Source organism: Ailuropoda melanoleuca, chromosome 10 (genome assembly GCF_002007445.2).
Source record: "Ailuropoda melanoleuca isolate Jingjing chromosome 10, ASM200744v2, whole genome shotgun sequence".
NCBI classification, from domain to species: domain Eukaryota; kingdom Metazoa; phylum Chordata; class Mammalia; order Carnivora; family Ursidae; genus Ailuropoda; species Ailuropoda melanoleuca.
Window position 1 is genome coordinate 101,439,356 of NC_048227.1, and position 16,970 is coordinate 101,456,325.

The 16,970-nt window shown below is 46.7% G+C and overlaps 1 long non-coding RNA gene across 1 annotated transcript; it reads left to right on the top strand.

The window, feature by feature from the left end:
- Positions 1-7,860: 7,860 nt before the first annotated feature.
- Positions 7,861-14,583, top strand: LOC117804031. The gene is made up of 3 exons (XR_004628200.1): positions 7,861-8,277; positions 9,379-9,519; positions 14,448-14,583. It is a non-coding gene; the product is annotated as an uncharacterized LOC117804031 (long non-coding RNA).
- The last annotated feature ends 2,387 nt before the right edge of the window (positions 14,584-16,970 follow it).

Here is a 16,970-nt window from a genome sequence, read left to right on the forward strand (position 1 = left end):
CCCCGCCCGCCAGACCTGCGAGGGTGCTGCCGGCGCGCAAGATGGCTGCGGCCTCTGCCGGCGCCCCGGGGCGCCCCCCGCCACGCCACGCCCACCCCCGCGGGGAGCCCCTCGCCCGGTAGCCCAGCCCCACTCCACCCCGCCCCGCCCGGCGTCGGCCGAGGGCCGCGGAGACCCAGGTGGGCTCGTCTCCCGCCGCCTCTCGTTGCAAAGGTCTTTCCCTGTTCGCCCCCTGTCCCCTTGCCCTTGTGGAGAACTTTGCCGAATTTGGTTCGACTGCTGATTGCAGATGTAAGGTGTGCGATCGTATGCGCCACAGTGGACCGAGGGAAATAAAAAAGTGTAAATAAACCTGGAGGAGCCGGAGGCCACAGTAGGGGTGTCCCAGTAGTCAGGTCATTTTGTAGTCCTTGCGCCGCGACGAGGCCGGGTTCTCAGAACCCCGGGGCCGCTGTGTTTCGGCGCACGTGGTCGGAGCCCCTGCCTTCGGGTTCGGTTGAGAAGGACACAAGCACAAAAAACGCTCCGCGGCTGAACGCTCTGCTTAAAGGACGCATTGTGGTTTAGTTTGACTTGACTAACTCAAAGCTATGGTAAAATCTCCAAAGGCAGAGATTCTGAGAAATGTTTTAAATAATTTCTGCAAATGGTTCTCAGGAGGAATTTTTAAAAACCCACAAAACACATGTACTTCGGTGGCCAGTAGGATTTGTTGCATGGTGATTAAGACAGCTAACTCTAGGGCAGTGGTTCTCAAAGCGTGCTTCCCAGACTAGCAGCCAGTGGACGTCACCTGTGAACTTGCAGAAATGGAAATTCACAGGTATCGCCCCCGGAACCAGGGCCCAGCGGTCTGTATCTTCCTGAGCTCCAGGTGGTTGTGATGCCGGCTAATGCTTGAGACCAGAGCGTCTCCTGAATTCCTTTCCTGGGCTCACCGCTAACTCCCTACTTGAGAGAGTTGTTTAACTAGCTTGTGCTTTCACGTCTGTGAAATGGCATAATGACAGCACCTACTTCACGGGGTCATTATGAGGATTAGAGGTAGTGTATGTAAGATGTCTAGAACAATGCGTAAACCTATCCTGGTACAGAGAGTAACCAGTGACTTTGGGCAAAGCAACAAATAAGACTTAGTTTCCCTATGTGTCTAGCAGCACCTCATATATGCGTTTGTAGGGATTAAATGAGATAATGCATGCAAAGTGCTTAGCACAGTGTGGGCCTCCTAGTATAATGCCTCACCTGTCCCAGGGACAGACCACTGATGGGGTAACCCTTGTCAGTAGGCCCCCATGACCCTCTCTCAGCTGCAGATCCACAGCACTGCTGAGGTCCAGGTGAAGCCCGAGGGCTTTTTCTGTATTCTGACAAGTGTGTTCCTTCTAAAAGACTTTCTTTTATATTAAAATGGAGATGTGAGGGTAACTGCAGTAGGAAGACTCTATGAAAAGATATTAAATAACCTACAATGGTAATGGTTCGGATGGACTACGTCACTGCTAGCACACTCTACCTCCTTATCACTGCCTAGAGCCTCATTAGCCATTTTTGGTCCCCAACTCTTCTGATAATGTATGCCTCTAATTTTTTAAAATCCTACCAAGTTTATAGCACACTGTCTTTTAAACGATGTCTAAAATAGCAGTGGCCCAAGACCTTCTGGAACATTTCTGAACTTTACCCCTCAGGGGAATGCTTAAAAATGAACTGGCCTGTGGCAGTGCGGTCAAAATGAAAAGCTCGCATTCTTACAACATGTGAATCTAGAGTTATGCCAAAAGGCTTAATGAAAAGAAAAGATCACAAGTTTCAGGAGCAAATAGAGCTAAGTCTGAATTCTGGATCCAATATCGACATGCCGATACTTCTGGGCAAGTCTCTTAAAGTGACTGAGCTCCCACCTCTTCATCTGTATAATGGACATAATAATATATATTTCACGGTGTTCTTGTGTCACTGAGTCATATAATGGAGCATTTAATTTTGACTTATAGGCACACTTTCTCATGTAAGTTAAACTAATATAGAGACATAGTTTGCATACGCATTCCTCTGTCTTACAGTAAGCATTGTACTCACATGCTACTCTACGGGGTTTTCTTCCCCCACGAAAACATTTGTGTTGTATCTTATGAGGGTTTTAATGGGATTTACCAGGGGTAATTTATTTTCACCTGACATTGGGACCTAAACCCCTCCTTTGCCCCCTCCCCACCCCCTAACACACACAGAAGACTGAATTCCAAGGCATCTCTGAGAATTGCTTAGGACAGTGTACTGAAGCTTCAGTGTGCATTGGAATCACTCAAGTAGCCCCCTCTAGGAATCACAGGCCAGTAGGACTCAGATGAACCCTGGGATCTATGGCTTTAACAAGTCCCCAGGTGAGTGATATATACCAAAATTTGAGAACAGCTGACTCAGGGTGGGTCGGATCCTGACAAATATTACTTTGCCTCTCAATTGAGGCTTCTTTTGTGAAGTGATCCCCATGTATTTGTAAGTCATGATTTTGTTCACCGTTGATAATCAATGTCATGGAAGGAAGTAAGAAAACCTGGAGCCAGGAGTCTTGGATACCTTTCCCTGCCCTCATTTAACCTAGCTATCACCTTGAACAACTCCCTCCCTCCTCATTCAGGGTTTCCATTTTTCAGCTAGAGGAGGGAATACATATGTCTCCCCGTGAACCTGGTGAAAGGCTGTTGGTAAATTGCTTGGAGTTTTTCAGGCAAGGTTATAGTAAAGTGAGTTAGGGCGGCTCTCCTGGTGGCTTTAGACAGGGCAGCAAGGACAAGAGCACGCAGGTCCCCTGAGGGCAGCCTTCCTGTGAGATCACCCCTAAGCCAGTCTCCACACTGGTGCCAGGTTATCTCAACCAATAAAAAAAAAAGTTCACGAATAGTATGACGGTCTCTAGCTGCTCTCACTTCAGCAGAGAATAGGCAACAGGGAAATACTTAGGGTACCCTTGGCCAAACAAGGATTGGGGTGATTTTTCAGGACTCAGTAACCTTGTGTGAAAATTCAGGACAGTGGGTGAAAGTGCAAAGTATGATTAAGAACTCAGATGGCCAGACTGGTGGCCACGGCCTTATGTCTAGAAATAATGTTGAAGGGTCTTCGCAGGACAATAAGCTAGGAGTCTCTTGGTACTGTGTTGATGGCACAGCTTATATAATTTGGGGCTGATAATAATTCTGGCCACTTGGTGTTCTATTTTAAAGTTTCCTTGGCTTATTTAAAAATTTGCATAAATAACCTTACGAGTTTTTATTAGAAGAGTATTAACGACCATGCAACTTTTCGACTAGTAAACTCCCTAAAGGCACATAGCTTCTTTTATCATTTTTCTTATCTCTGCCCATTTTATAAGTTTTTTTGTAATTCCAGCTTAAAAGTAGTACAATGTGGTAGTGGACAGGACCTCAAATATCATGTATTCCATTACCCACATTTCACAGAGGAAACAGCCCCACAGAAATTAAATTAATTGTCCACACTCCTGCACCCAAGCTTCTCTTGTCATTTTCATCTTGCTGAATCCAGGGGCCAAACTTCTCTGCCTCATCTTATCCTTCTCCTAAGCAGCCTTCTGCACAGGGAAAACTCCCTGGAAGCATTCTGTCCTTAGGGTTCGTTTTTACCTCTTTCCCCTCTCCACTACCCTCTCCCCAACCTCCTACCTGGGCCTTAGCCACTCACTTCCTAGGTCCTGTCATCTGATCCCAAGGCTTACATAACTTTTCCAGCCCTGACCTCTCCCCTGAGCAACAACTTTATACTTGGTATCTCCAGTACTCTTGATCTTTCGAAAACTGCCCTTCTCTCAACCTTCTCCTTCTCAACGAACAGCAAGACCAGCCAAGCCCTGTTGCTTGGTCCCAACCTAGAAGTCGGCCTGAGTTCCTCTCTATCCCTTGACACCGCCCCCCCATTCATCCCTCCAGTCTGTTGTACCTAATCCAGCCGACCTACTAGCCCCTTTTCAGAGCGTATCAAGTCAAGTCACACCCTAGCCAGTGGGTTTTAGCACAAGTGTCACACCCCTTCCTTTGCCCCATCAGGTCAGCTCCCGCCTGCTTCTCCACCTGCATCTCTGGTCAGTCTCTCTGGTGCTGTGCTCCGTCCTCTCCAGCTGACCAGCCTTTCTGTTCTGTGAATGCATCAACCCTATTCCTGCCTTAGGGACCTCGCATGTGATGCTCCCTCTGCCTAGAATGCCCTTCCGCCGTCTCTGCCAGCCGGACCTTTATCCAAATACTGCCTTCCCTGAGAGCTCTTCCCAAATTTCTCACAGGAGGTCCCACCTCCCAGGTCACTTCCTGCTCTTTCACCTGATTTCCTGTGTTCAGGGCACTTAACACTCTCTGCTCTGCCTTGCTGGTCTGTGTCTTTATTTTCTGGCTTGCGTACAAGAATCTGTTCATCGCTATGCCCTCAGCAGCTAGGACAGGGCCTGGCACTTAGTAGATGTTCAATGTATATTTGTTGAATGAACAAACGAATGAACACTGCTAGTTAGTACTGAAGCCAGTGTAGTCAGATTAGTTTTCTTTCCAGCATAACTTACTGCTGTGCTCTGGATTGCTAACCATGGAAACACGTTCCTTACCTTGATCCCAGCTGCCCAAAACACCATCGAAAACCAGATAATGATGGGGAAAAATGTTTAAAAAATTCATCTATTTAGAATCTTTCTGTGTTACCCTTAATTCCGATTTTAGTGGGGGTTCTAACAAGTTCGATTAGCTCTTTTCCCAGGACACGGCAGATTAGAAGGGAGGGTGCAAGGTAGAAGCAGATATTCTGACAGCAGTTAAGACACAGTGCTTGCCAGCAAAGATGCAGAAATATTACGCAGAACAGACAGTGACACAAGTATAGCCGACTGGGATCACGAAGCCCAGAGACAGACTGCTCTACACTCCTCAGAGGCCCCGAGGCCAGAGTGTCCATAATGATAGTTTTCTCAGGAAAGGGGCTTAAAGGTCTGCTCTGTATTATCAGAAAGCATGTCGTTTTATAATTTGTAAAAATTATAAAATGTTGTAATCTTCAGAAAATAATTCAACATGCAACTATGTACCCCCTATCCAGATTTAACAAATGGTAATATTTTATCACATTATCTTCAGATCTTTTTAAAAAGAAAGCAGTTAATCCCACCTCTCCCTGCCCTGGAGAAGCCCTTGTTCTAAAGGCTCCTTTGTGTCCCCTCTATGCATGGTTTAATGTTTTATATGAAAGAAAATCCACGTGTGTGAGAACTGACTAGCTCCGAAATAAATGAGTTATTGGTAATCAGGTGTTTGGTTGCAGAATATATAAACCATTGACATTTTTATATCATCATGACATTCTTTCTCTTTCTTTCTTTTTGATTTTTCAAAAGCTAACTTAGTAAAGTGGTTAATGTGCTAGAAATGCCCAGCATGGCAGAGATGGCTTGGAATGCCATCTACTCAGACCCTGAGCTCCTTGAAGGTAAGGCCAGTGTCTGCTGTCTTAGTACCTCAAATACCTGGAAAGGAACCTTGCATATAATGGGAAATCCGTTAATATTTTTTGGGCTGAATCAAACACAGAGCCCTGTGCGTTTGTAGTGACTACATTATCTCATCAAGCACTGAAATGCCTGGATCCTAGAGATTTGACGTATACACTGAAGATTTGGCACTTAAAATTAAAAAAAAAAAAAGGCGTTTACTAACAGGGCAAATTTTTGTAGCAGGTGATGAATGTTACCTGGCTGAATCTTACTGAATATCTAAAGGACTGACTCCAGCATGAACTCATCTTTATAACATCTTGAGCAATGCTTTAGGATGAAGCATGGACCATGTTCGTCATTCGGCAAATATTTACTGAGCTCCTGCTTCTTGTCGTGCAATGGGTTGCAGTGGGGAGCAAGACAGATGAAACCCCTCAAGTTCACACTTAATAAAACTTGGCCTTTGGCTGTTTGGGACTTACCAGACTTCCCATGAATTTCCACGAAATTGGCATTGTCACTTGGCCGATCTGCAATTCCAAGCCACCTCCTGGGACTAGGTCCTCAACTGAACCCCAACGATTTGATTCAGGAATGCACGGACAGCTGGGTGTTAGAGTCCAAGGACAACTGTAAGATCTGGAGTTGGTCCCAACGCTGCCATGATCTGGGATTGTCGGCACACCACTTCAGACTGTGCTATAGACGAAAATGCTAGCAGGGCAGGCAGCTAGTTACAAGGGGAGCAGCCAGACTGAAGGAATGGTGGTCGCTGGAGAGGCAGGATGGTCTAGAGGACCAGCCATGGCCCCTCAGTTTCTGCCTGTGGCTATTGCCGTGCTGAAACGTGGGCCTATCCTGCCACACGGCTCCCTTTCGAGAAAAGCTTGAAATCCTGATTTTAACACGAATTTTCCCAGTTTTTAAATGTTGGCAGTTAGTTACAAATTTTTTTTTTCCTGAAACACTCTGCCAGCCAAACAAAACATGTCTGTAGGCTGGATGGGTACGGCCACTGCCGTGTGCTCCATAGACTGGCTCTATCGTCTGGGGTACATATGGGTTCAACCCGGTGCCAGGTAATATCCCACCCCACTCCAGCGTGCTGTCACTCAGACATGCTCTTGCCCCGCAGGCAACGTGGCTGGCAGGGGCTGCTCTCCATGTGTCTGGATGTGGAAGAAAACAGGCTGTCCCCAAGCCTTGCCACCAAGTCTTTCCATTCTGCACATACATAAAGACAGTGTTTGTGGTCATGCTTTCTGTTTGGGGGATTGTCTCTCCCAGCTGATAACTCAAGGTCTTAGACTTAAGGGATGTTCAGGGAAGGGGTCCCCTCGTTTGTGTGCATGTGCTCCCTGGCAGGCCCTCCCTGTGTTGACCGCTGTGGTGCCGACCGAGCTGTCTGCCCAGCCCCTGCTCTGCCCTTTCTTCTTATACACACCCACTGAAAAAAAAAAGAGGGGCTTCTCATTTTCTGCACATTTCCTTGCCCGAACAGTGCGTTTTGCATCTAGACTGGCAATGTCCTACAGCTTTGCTGTCGGCCAGCTCCTCTGATCGGTCATCGCTGTCACCACAAAACCTACCCCGAGAGGCCACGGAATCAACCTAGCACACCGTGGGGGTCTTGGGTCCAGAGCTGCTGCCATTCCCAGCAGCCTTGTTCTTCTAAAGATGTCTGCCCGTCCTAGAACTCCTAGAACATGCTTCTCCTGCTGGACCCACCTATCACAAAGCTGGGGTGTTAGGCATGCGTCTTCTGAGACTTGCATTTATTTTGAAATTGTTTTTACAAAAGAAAGCAAAGCAACCCACCCACAATCAAAAAGCCATGTTAAGTCTTAGAGCAGAGTTTACGGGGGACTGTCATCCTGCCTTTCATAGATTTTAGGGCGGGTACTATCTAGCAGATAGGCATCAAACAGATAGTAATGCTGACAAACTGGGTGTTGTGACTCCAAACCTCAGAATTCTGGTGTTATCTGTCCACTTCTTTATATCCCAAGGCCTAACCATAGCTTTCTAGACCTTGTCACTGAGAAAATCTCATAACTGAGGAAGACCTTGCTTCCCCATGGAAGATAGACTATTTCCTCCCCTCTGAGGGGGCTCCGCAGGGGACCGCATCTGGCCTCCCCCCGTTCCCTCAATGGAAAAGGCCTGATGTGCGCTGACTGGTGCACTTGGAAGGAGAGCTTGGTCAGGTGCAGACTGTCCCTTTGTCTCTCTATCTTGGGACCCAGCCCACCTGCAAAGAGGACTGCTCTGCCCCTCCAGGCCACACTTGTGGTAGGAATGGTGGTCACTCCCAGCTGGGAGACCCCTGGCAGGGANCTCTTGGGACCCAGCCCCACCTGCAAAGAGGACTGCTCTGCCCCTCCAGGCCACACTTGTGGTAGGAATGGTGGTCACTCCCAGCTGGGAGACCCGTGTGGCTCAGGGCCACCCCTGGCAGGGTGGCACACCCATCTAATTCTGCGGTTCTGTTTTAGGATGTCCGCCTGCCCTCAGATCTAGGCTGCATTCCCAATAGTGCCTTTATCACAATAAACCTCTCAGGTGTTTCTCCTGGGTGGGAAAGAGGAGCATTATGTATTAGGCACCTTCAAACTGTAACAGGGACTTCTAGTCTCCCCACCAGGCTGCTCCACACAAGCTGAAAACCACGGTCATCCCTCAAGCGCCATTTTAGGGCCTTGAACTTCCTGCTTGGACTCTCCCGATGCCTCCTGAGACAATGAACCTCTTTTCATTAAAGATTTCAAGACACTCAGCTGGTAAGGCTCCTTATCTGTTTCTGATCCCTGCAATATCAGAGAGAGTCTGGCCTCTTCCATCCCAGGACACCTCCAATACCCCTATCTCCCATGTCTCCCACTGCCTTTCAGACACCTGTTCCCTCCTGGCTTCTCTCTCTTCTCCAATGGGAATACCCATCTTCAGCCACTATAGCTTTCCCCTGTTTTAAAACACTACTCGGGAATCAAGTTTCCCCTAAATAACGATTTGGACTCCATTCTAAGTACTGTGCCAACTCTCAAAACATTTAAGACGACACTTACTTGCTCCAAATATTTATGTTTATGGTTAGTTACATCAAAAAGTATTTTTCATTAGTCTAAGTGTTTTATTTTAAGGCAGGAACTTGGTTATGGCTCCTTGAAAACATTTGTCCTTATTTCCTGGTGTCCGATTCATGTCTGGCACAGCACAGAACTCAACCGACGTTTTTGATCTACCAGTGTGATTGAATGGACTGGAATGTTTTCCTTTCAGCTCTCCCGTAGCACTAAGAGTTCTTAGCAAAGAGTAGCAATTAAGAGGTAGCAGTGGGTGACTCACTGAACATTTATCCTCGGAGACCTTTCACAGAAGATTCTACCTATTGGAATTGAATCCCGCTCTTTATAATTACCCCCTTTTTTTCTCCCTATTTTCTATTTCCTTATCATCCTAATGTGTTTAATGCATATCTTTGTTTATATGTAGTTTCTGCAAAATGTATATTGTCTTGTGTACACATACTTTTCATTTATATAAATGATATAAGATTGGGGTGCCTGGCTGGCTCAGCCGGTAGAGCGTGCAACTCTTGATCTCGGGGTTGTAAGTTTGAGCCGCCTGTTGGGTGTAGAGATTACTTAAAAATAAAATCTTTTAAAAAATGGTATAAGGGGCGCCTGGGTGGCTTAGTCGGGTAAGCTGCCTTCGGCTCAAGTCATGATCCCGGGGTCCTGGGATCTTCTCCTTCTGCCCCTCCCCCCGGTCGTTCTCTCTCTCTCTCTTTCTTAAATAAATAAAATCTTTTAAAAATGATACAAATTGTGTATCTCCTTCTGATGTAATTTCTTTCTTATTATCCATCTGTGCTGCTGTAGGTTTCCTTACACTTCCATCATCCATCCAGTGAATATCCACCGTGTGTCCCCTGCCCTCTCTCCCAGGTTGGACATTCAGGTTACGCCCACGGATGCCACAAAGGTTGCATACAGATTTCTATGGACCTGAGCATTTCACTGGTATGTATAATCACCAGTGAAATTGTTGGGGCTTACGAAGGTGGTCATATTACTTATTATTTGAATAAGGACAATTTAGAGAATGAAAGGAGACACTATTAATAATTACTCCAGGACAAGAGGCATAGACCAAGACTGTCCCAGGCAAATCAAGATGAGTGGTCACTCTAGTCAAAAGGCTCTGTGTATACGGGCACCTGGTGGGGCAGTCGGTTAAGTGTCCAGCTCTTGGTTTTGGCTCAGATGGTGATCCAAGGGTCGTGAGATCGAGTCCTACATGGGGGCTTTGCACTCAGTGTGGAGTCTGCTTGGGATTCTCTTTCTCCCTCTCCCTCTCCCTCTGCCCTTGCCACTCGTGCTCACTCTCTCTTAAATAAATAAATCTTTAGGGGAAAAAGTCTGAGTGTGTATAAACTGACTAAAGGAGTGTCAGAATGGCTCTCACACCTGCACCCCCCTGCAGCGCGTGGGGGTGTCCCACATCTTCACATCCGACCACACATGGTCGGTGACATGATGATAACTACAAAACACCTCATTATTGTTTTAATCTGCATTCCTCTGATCACTAACATATTTGAGCGGTTCTACTATGCTGTTGGCCTTTTGGATTTCCTCGTTCAGAAATTGTTCCTTTCTGTTGCCTGTTTTTTTTGGCGTTTCCTTATTGTTTGCAAGAGATTCCTACATTTTCTGGCTATTAATCCCCTGGCAGTTTTAGACATCGCGAATACATTCTCCATCAGCTACATTAATTTTGCTCGTGGTGTTCTTTCTCATGGAATTCATCAACGTTTTGCCTGATAGTTTTATGTCCTTAACATTCAATTTAGAAGTATTTTCTTTCCCTATTTCAGAAAAACATTCCCTTCATTTTCTTCCATTAACTTTTTTAGTTTTTAAAACATGTAGGTTTTTATCCCCCCAGAAATGTAGCCCACCCTTCCATGCAATTAAGTATGGACACGATTTTACTTTTTTTCCATACGGAGAGGCAGTTTCCCCAGCTCATTCACTTTGAGGCCCATCCTTTCCCCATTGATTGGTGGTGTCACCTCTATCATGCGTGAAGTTCCCGTGTGCACCTGGGTCTGACTGCCTGTGGCTTTGCAGTCAGCATCACTTAATATCCGACAGGGCAGTTTTCTCTTCAGTATCCCTCTTTGTTCAATGTGGATATATATGCAGTCCCATTATAAACAAATATCTCATAAAGATCTCTGCTGGACTATGTCCAGAACAGGCTTAGCTGCTCCATTTGGATTTTTTTTAAAAAGATGTATTTATTTACTTGAGAGTGAGAGAGCCCATGCGTGAGCAGGGAGAGGGGCAGACAGAGAGGGGGATTCTTTTTTTTTTTAAATAATAATATTTTTTTATTATGTTAGTCACCATACAGTACATCCCTAGTTTTTGATGTAAAGTTCCATGATTCATTACTTGCGTATAACACCCAGTGCTCCATGCAATACGTGCCCTCCTTAATACCCATCACCGGCCTATCCCATCCCCCCCCCAAGCCCTCAGTTTGTTTTCCAGAGTCCATAGTCTCTCATGGTTTCATTCCCCCTTCTGTTTACACCCCCTTCATTCTTCCCTTCCTTCTCTTACTGATCTTCCTACTTATGTTCCATAAATGAGTGAAACCATATGATAATTGTCTTTCTCTGGTTGACTTATTTTGCTTAGCATTATCTCCTCCAGTCCCGTCCATGTTGTAGCAAATGTTCTTAAGCGGACTCTGCCCTGAGCATGGAACCTGCCACGGGGCTCGATCTCATGACCCTGAGATCACGATTTGAGCCAAAATCAAGAGTCAGATGCTTAACTGACTGAGCCACCCAGGTGCCCTTGATACTTTTTAAAAAGTTTGTTTTATTTTTTAAGTTATCTCTGCACCCAACACGGGGCTTGAACTCACAACCCTGAGATCAAGAGTTGCACGCTCTACCGACTGAGCCAGCAAGGTGCCCCTCCACTTGGACATTTTATCCTAACTTTTGTCTCTTACTATCATGCTCATTGTTTGATCATTAAATGTGAATTTAATGATAAAATTTAAAATGTTTGTTGTAGAATTCAGAGTGGTATTTCATTTCTACTCGATTATAGTTGTTGTGAACCTTTGTAGCACAGACCTCTGAAAAAGTGAAAGCAGCACACCGTCATCCGAGAAGGGTCCCTTTGCTGCTAAGAGACGTAGGCATGTGGCTAGGACGGTGCTTGGCTTGCCTGTTGTGTGGATAACTGGGAGATCAGCCTGTCCTCCTCCATGCCCAGGTACTCTGGGAGTGAGGGGTACAAGAAAACTTGCTTCCGTTTCAAGGCTCTGCCAGGCCGGCCACAGGTCAGATTACCCCTGAAGACACTCAGTGCCCGCTTGGCAGTCAGATTGGTTGTACATGTCTGCATCATCCACAGCTCCTTTTCCCCATCCCATCCACACCCTCCGGACTTATCCTGGACAATTCCACTCATATCTGACCTTTCTTTTTCCAACCTGACTCCCACTGCTATTTTCCCAGCCTGGTTTCCAGCCCTTTTCTCCCCAGCCAGAGTCACTCGGTCCATATAGCCATCTGCCAGCCCCCCGGGTCTGTGTGGACCCAGCACCCTGAGTCTGGGCACTATGACGTGCACCAGGGCACTCCAGCTGGCTTTGGGCTTCTGTTTCTCACTTCCATGTCGCACCCAGACCCGGTCATTTGTATCATTGCCCTGGATTTTCTCAGCCATCTTAGTAAGTGCCAGTCCCCTGCAAGGCATTAGACTGCCCCTTGTTTTATTGTCTGAGTCTGCATGCCTGCCAGGTAACCCCCTTCTCCAGGTGTCCCAAACCCTTAAGAACCTGGGTGATGCCTCATTCCTTGATTCTTCCTCCAAGTAATTAGAGTCTAGGGTGAGGGTCTACGGCCCACTGACCCATTTCCCCACATGCAGACCACCACAAACTTTAACAGTTCGGGGCCCCACGTTTCCTCTTCCCAGTTGCTCTGAGACGTGGTGTTCACAGGTCAGTGCCATGGGGGAGGGAGCTGAAGCTTGGAGGCGAAGTCATTTCCCCGAGGTGGATGGCCAGGAGGCAGCAGGGCCAGGACTGAAGCCAGACTATTGAACAGAAAGCCCTCACTCTTCCCTCTGCATCACAGAGCCCATGGCCCCCCATCCCCTGTCCTGCTGTCATCTCTATCTAAAATGGGGCAAGACTGCTTTGAGGTGCTCAGTACCTCTGTTCTGGACAATTCCAATAATCGTCATATTGTTGCTTTTTTATCTGTTTATTTAGCCAACAAATACTCACGAAGCTCCCTGTTCCTGCCAGACACAGCTTCCACATGGTCTAGTTTTCAGTTCAACACTGATACAGCAGCTAGAGCTATGGCTTAGATCATGTCAAACACCTGCTCACAAACTTTCAGGGCCCTAGTTCAAGGCAGGGCCTGCTGGAGTAGCCGGGAAGAACGGGGACCTGGAACCAAGCCATCTGTGGGGCCAGAGAGGCTGGCTGAGCTGGGCAGAGGGCACAGTCAGGCAGCTCACTGGGAATGACCATAGATGGAAGGTCCTGGAAGGAGTCGCCAGACTCAGGGAAGGTTCAAGGCCCAGATACCAGAGGAAGGACTCAGTTCCAGGGAGGGACCTGCAAATGAATGGAGGGCCCTGCCCAGAAGACCTGACTACGCTGAACAGCAAGGAGACTGGGGAGTAGGACGGTGTCATTATGAAAGCAAGCAGAAAAGGGGTGGACCGAGTCGTGTCCAGCAGAGTAAATCTGCTTTGGGGCAAGATGGTCCTGGGCCCCGAGGAGACACCTTGGACTTCTCATTGAAGAGAGGGGGGCAGACAGCCTGACCATCTCTCCCCGCCCCCTTGCTGCACTAACACAGGGCCTTCTCCCCCGCAAGGCTGGCCAGAGGCTCCCCCTCTGTGCCTGGGCTTGTGCCTTTCCATGGCCCGGGGCTGCCCCTCAGCCCTTCTACCCCACCTCTTCACTTCCTGAAGCCTACTTACCCTTTAAGACCAGGTGCAAAGGCAGCATACTTTTTTTTTTCCCTTTCTAGGTCTTCCCAGTCTGTTTTTCTATACAACAGACTAATTCTTATAATACTTGCTGTGTACCTCTATTAAAACATTCTTCATTTTACCTGGTTTATTAGCTTCCTGGGGCTCCCATAACAAAGCGTCACATGCTTGGTGGCTTAAAACAACAGAAATTTGTTGTCTCACAGTTCCGGAGGCTGGACGGCTGAAATCAAGGTGTCAGCAGGGCCAAGCTCCCTCAGAAATCCCCTGGGGAGGGTCTTTCCTCATTGCTTCTGGCTTCTGGGAGCCCCAGGCACTCCCTGGCTTGTGGCCACATCATCCAGTCTCTGCCTGGTCATCACATGGCCACCTTCTCTCAGTGTCTCTTTTCTTCTTCTAAGAACACCAGTCATATTGGATTGAGGTTTCGGCCTACATCAATCTGACCTCATCTTTCCTTAACTTAATTACATCTGTAATTACCCCTTTCCAAATAAGCTCATATTCTGAGGTACTGGGGATCAGGACTTCAACATATCTTTTTGGGGGACACAATTCTACCCATCACACTTGGTATGGGAGTTAGCTGTATACAGGCCACCATCCTTCACAATATCCCCAGCTCCTTGCCTACAGCTGGGTGGTTCTGGAGTGAACCAGACCTGGGTTTGTCACTCACCCTCTTATAAACCCTGAGCAAGGTCCTTAAGCCATGTGTCTTTTCTCGTCTGTAAAATAACCACAATCACCTAGAGCTATTGTGATATTTATTGGAGTCAGTTCATGCACTGAGTGTTGCCCAGGAAATTGTAATTATTAGTCATAGTATTGTGTGTTGAACAGAGTAGATACGCAATAAATAAATGTTGGTCACTTCCTCTAATAAATATTTACTAAATTGGCAGGCCTGCAGAATACCTGAACTGATGAGCTGTTCCAGAGGGAGGCCGGCAAGCCCTGGAGACCCTATCCCGTCCCCTGGAATCGTGGGAATTGCTGAGGTGATGAACGGTGGCTGCCCATCCCTGCTCGGATGTCAGGAGATTCTGGCTCCCATTGTCACAGTATGGGATCCTGGCTGGCTCTGTGGGAACGTGAAGGTGAAGCAGGCAGGGACTCCGCACCCTGCTCTTTGCTCTCTAGACTGGGTGTGTGTGTGCGTGTGTGTGTGTATGAGTCTGTGCGTGCATGCGTGCGGGAGTACACGTGTGTACGCTGGGGTCAATGGTGTGGAAGACAGGGGCCAGAGGGCCCAAGCATCTTTCTGAGAGAATATAGTCAGGCTGGAATGAAAGACAGCAACCAGAGCTTGACCTCCAGTTCTTGGGTCCTTCCTGATTTCTGTGAAGAACCGGATTCTTCTCCTCAACGAGGGTGGGTCGTGGGCACCGTGCAAGAGATGGAATCAGAGACTCAGGTCTGAAATAGAACGCGATCTTGGAGTCGCTGGGGTGACCTCCATGACTGCAGTTTTCTCTTGTATCAAGTAGAACTGATAAAATCTGCCCTATCAAATAAAAACATGATTCAAATACCAGCTGTTAATATTTATGTCCCGTTGTTGCCAACCCTTGAAGACACATCTCCAGAGCACATCAAAATTTACAGAGCACTGTCACAGCTTTGCTTTGCTTCACTTTTCATTTTTACAACAAGAAGTGAAAAATTTATCAACTACTATTAGAAAGAAGAAAACATGTCTAAGGCTCAGCGTCCACCTGCCATAGGATGAAACTTGGCATCCCGTATCCTCTCTATATTTCATTAACCCCCGAAATTGTATGCTTCTGTTTCAGGGGATTTCCTCTTCTTAAGAACACGGCCTGGAATATGGCCTTCTTATTTTCGAAAAAGACCAATACTTCCACTGTAGAAACGAATCACCAACTCCTTGAAATTTATCCAAAAATTGCTTCAAGGCGATATATCAAAGTGGGATGCACATTTTTAAGAAAGAAGATAGTGAGGGGATTTCATGCAGGAACCACACAATTAAGAGTCAGACATCATTGCACCAGGCAATCGTGCGTGCTGCACGACACTGACACACACTGCAAACATGGGAAGCTTCATGATGAAACTTACACCCCTCAGCCTAGCCAGTGAGGGCAAGGATAAGATGTGCCAGATAACAAGAACACTGCACAGATCTAGGGAACTCCTGTGAGAGTTACAAAGTGTGGTGAGGTCAAAGAGTAAAGAACTCACATTCTTTGGAGCAGTAAGAAGGGTACCTGATGTCTTTCTTTCTCATGTGAGAGAGATCAGGACCAGATAAAGAGAAGGGAGAAAACTGTAGGAAGCAGGTGAGCCAGGGGTAGAAAAGCAAGCTCTAAAAAGTATGGCCTGGATCCCAATTTGTATGTTGATTGCCACATTCCATTTCCATTCCGGTTCTGGACTTATTTATGACATTTGCATTTACCCAAATGAGGCACCTCTACGATATGTAGCACACGGTTGTTTTGTGTGATGAACTCTACAGTCTTAACAGAATGTTGTAAAGTGCTGGATTCTAAGTTGAGGAGCCTAGATAATTATTAGCGAAAGCTGCCCAATAATGTCACCGATAAACCATATGACAAATGCACAGGCTATTGGAGAGCATTTAATTTGCAGTGAAAAGTACCTAAAAGTTCAGCTGTAGCTTGGATGGTATCCAAGAAACAGATACTGCTGTTGGCACGTGCCCGTACACACCACAGCAATACAGCAAACATGGCAACTCCTTTCAGAAAACCTGTAAGATATTTTCAGCACCAAGCCTCTATGTTTGTTATTTGTAACTCTGCGGTCTGTGATAAACTAAAAAACAGTCAAATTGTTTAAATCCCTAATTGTTTGAATACCATAACTGCTTCGGACTTGGAGAAAGTTGGGTTTCCCATTTGAGCTCCACAAGGTGCACTACAAAGGGACTGTCCAGCAGGGATCTTTGGAGGAAGTGATGTTGTAAAGCTGCTCTGCAGGAAATCTCCAGGGTTCCAGGACCTCTGCTTTCCAAAACAAGACATGCCACTTGTAGAGGACCCCACCAGGAATGGTGCCACCAAATGCTCACCATGAATGGATCTTGGAGGATGTTATATTTTGATGGGATTCTGAGCCGTGCGATCAATGAGAGAAATACGCTGAGGAGAAAACAATTTATTTGAGACCCTTAGCTGTTAGGTCTTTCTAAGACACGAAGATTGGGATTTACCTCTGCTAAGTTCAGAGACTAGGTGTAGGTGACCTAAAGTTCTGGAAAAAACCAAGAGACTGAAAGCACCTTGAAAATGATTCAAGCTTAAAGGAAAATATCATAATTATTTAAAAAAAAAAAAGCCAAGGGACGCCTGGGTGGCTTAGTTGATTAAGTGTCCAACTCTTGATCTTGGCTTAGGTCTTGATCTCAGGGTCGTGAGTTTGAGCCCCACATTGGGCTC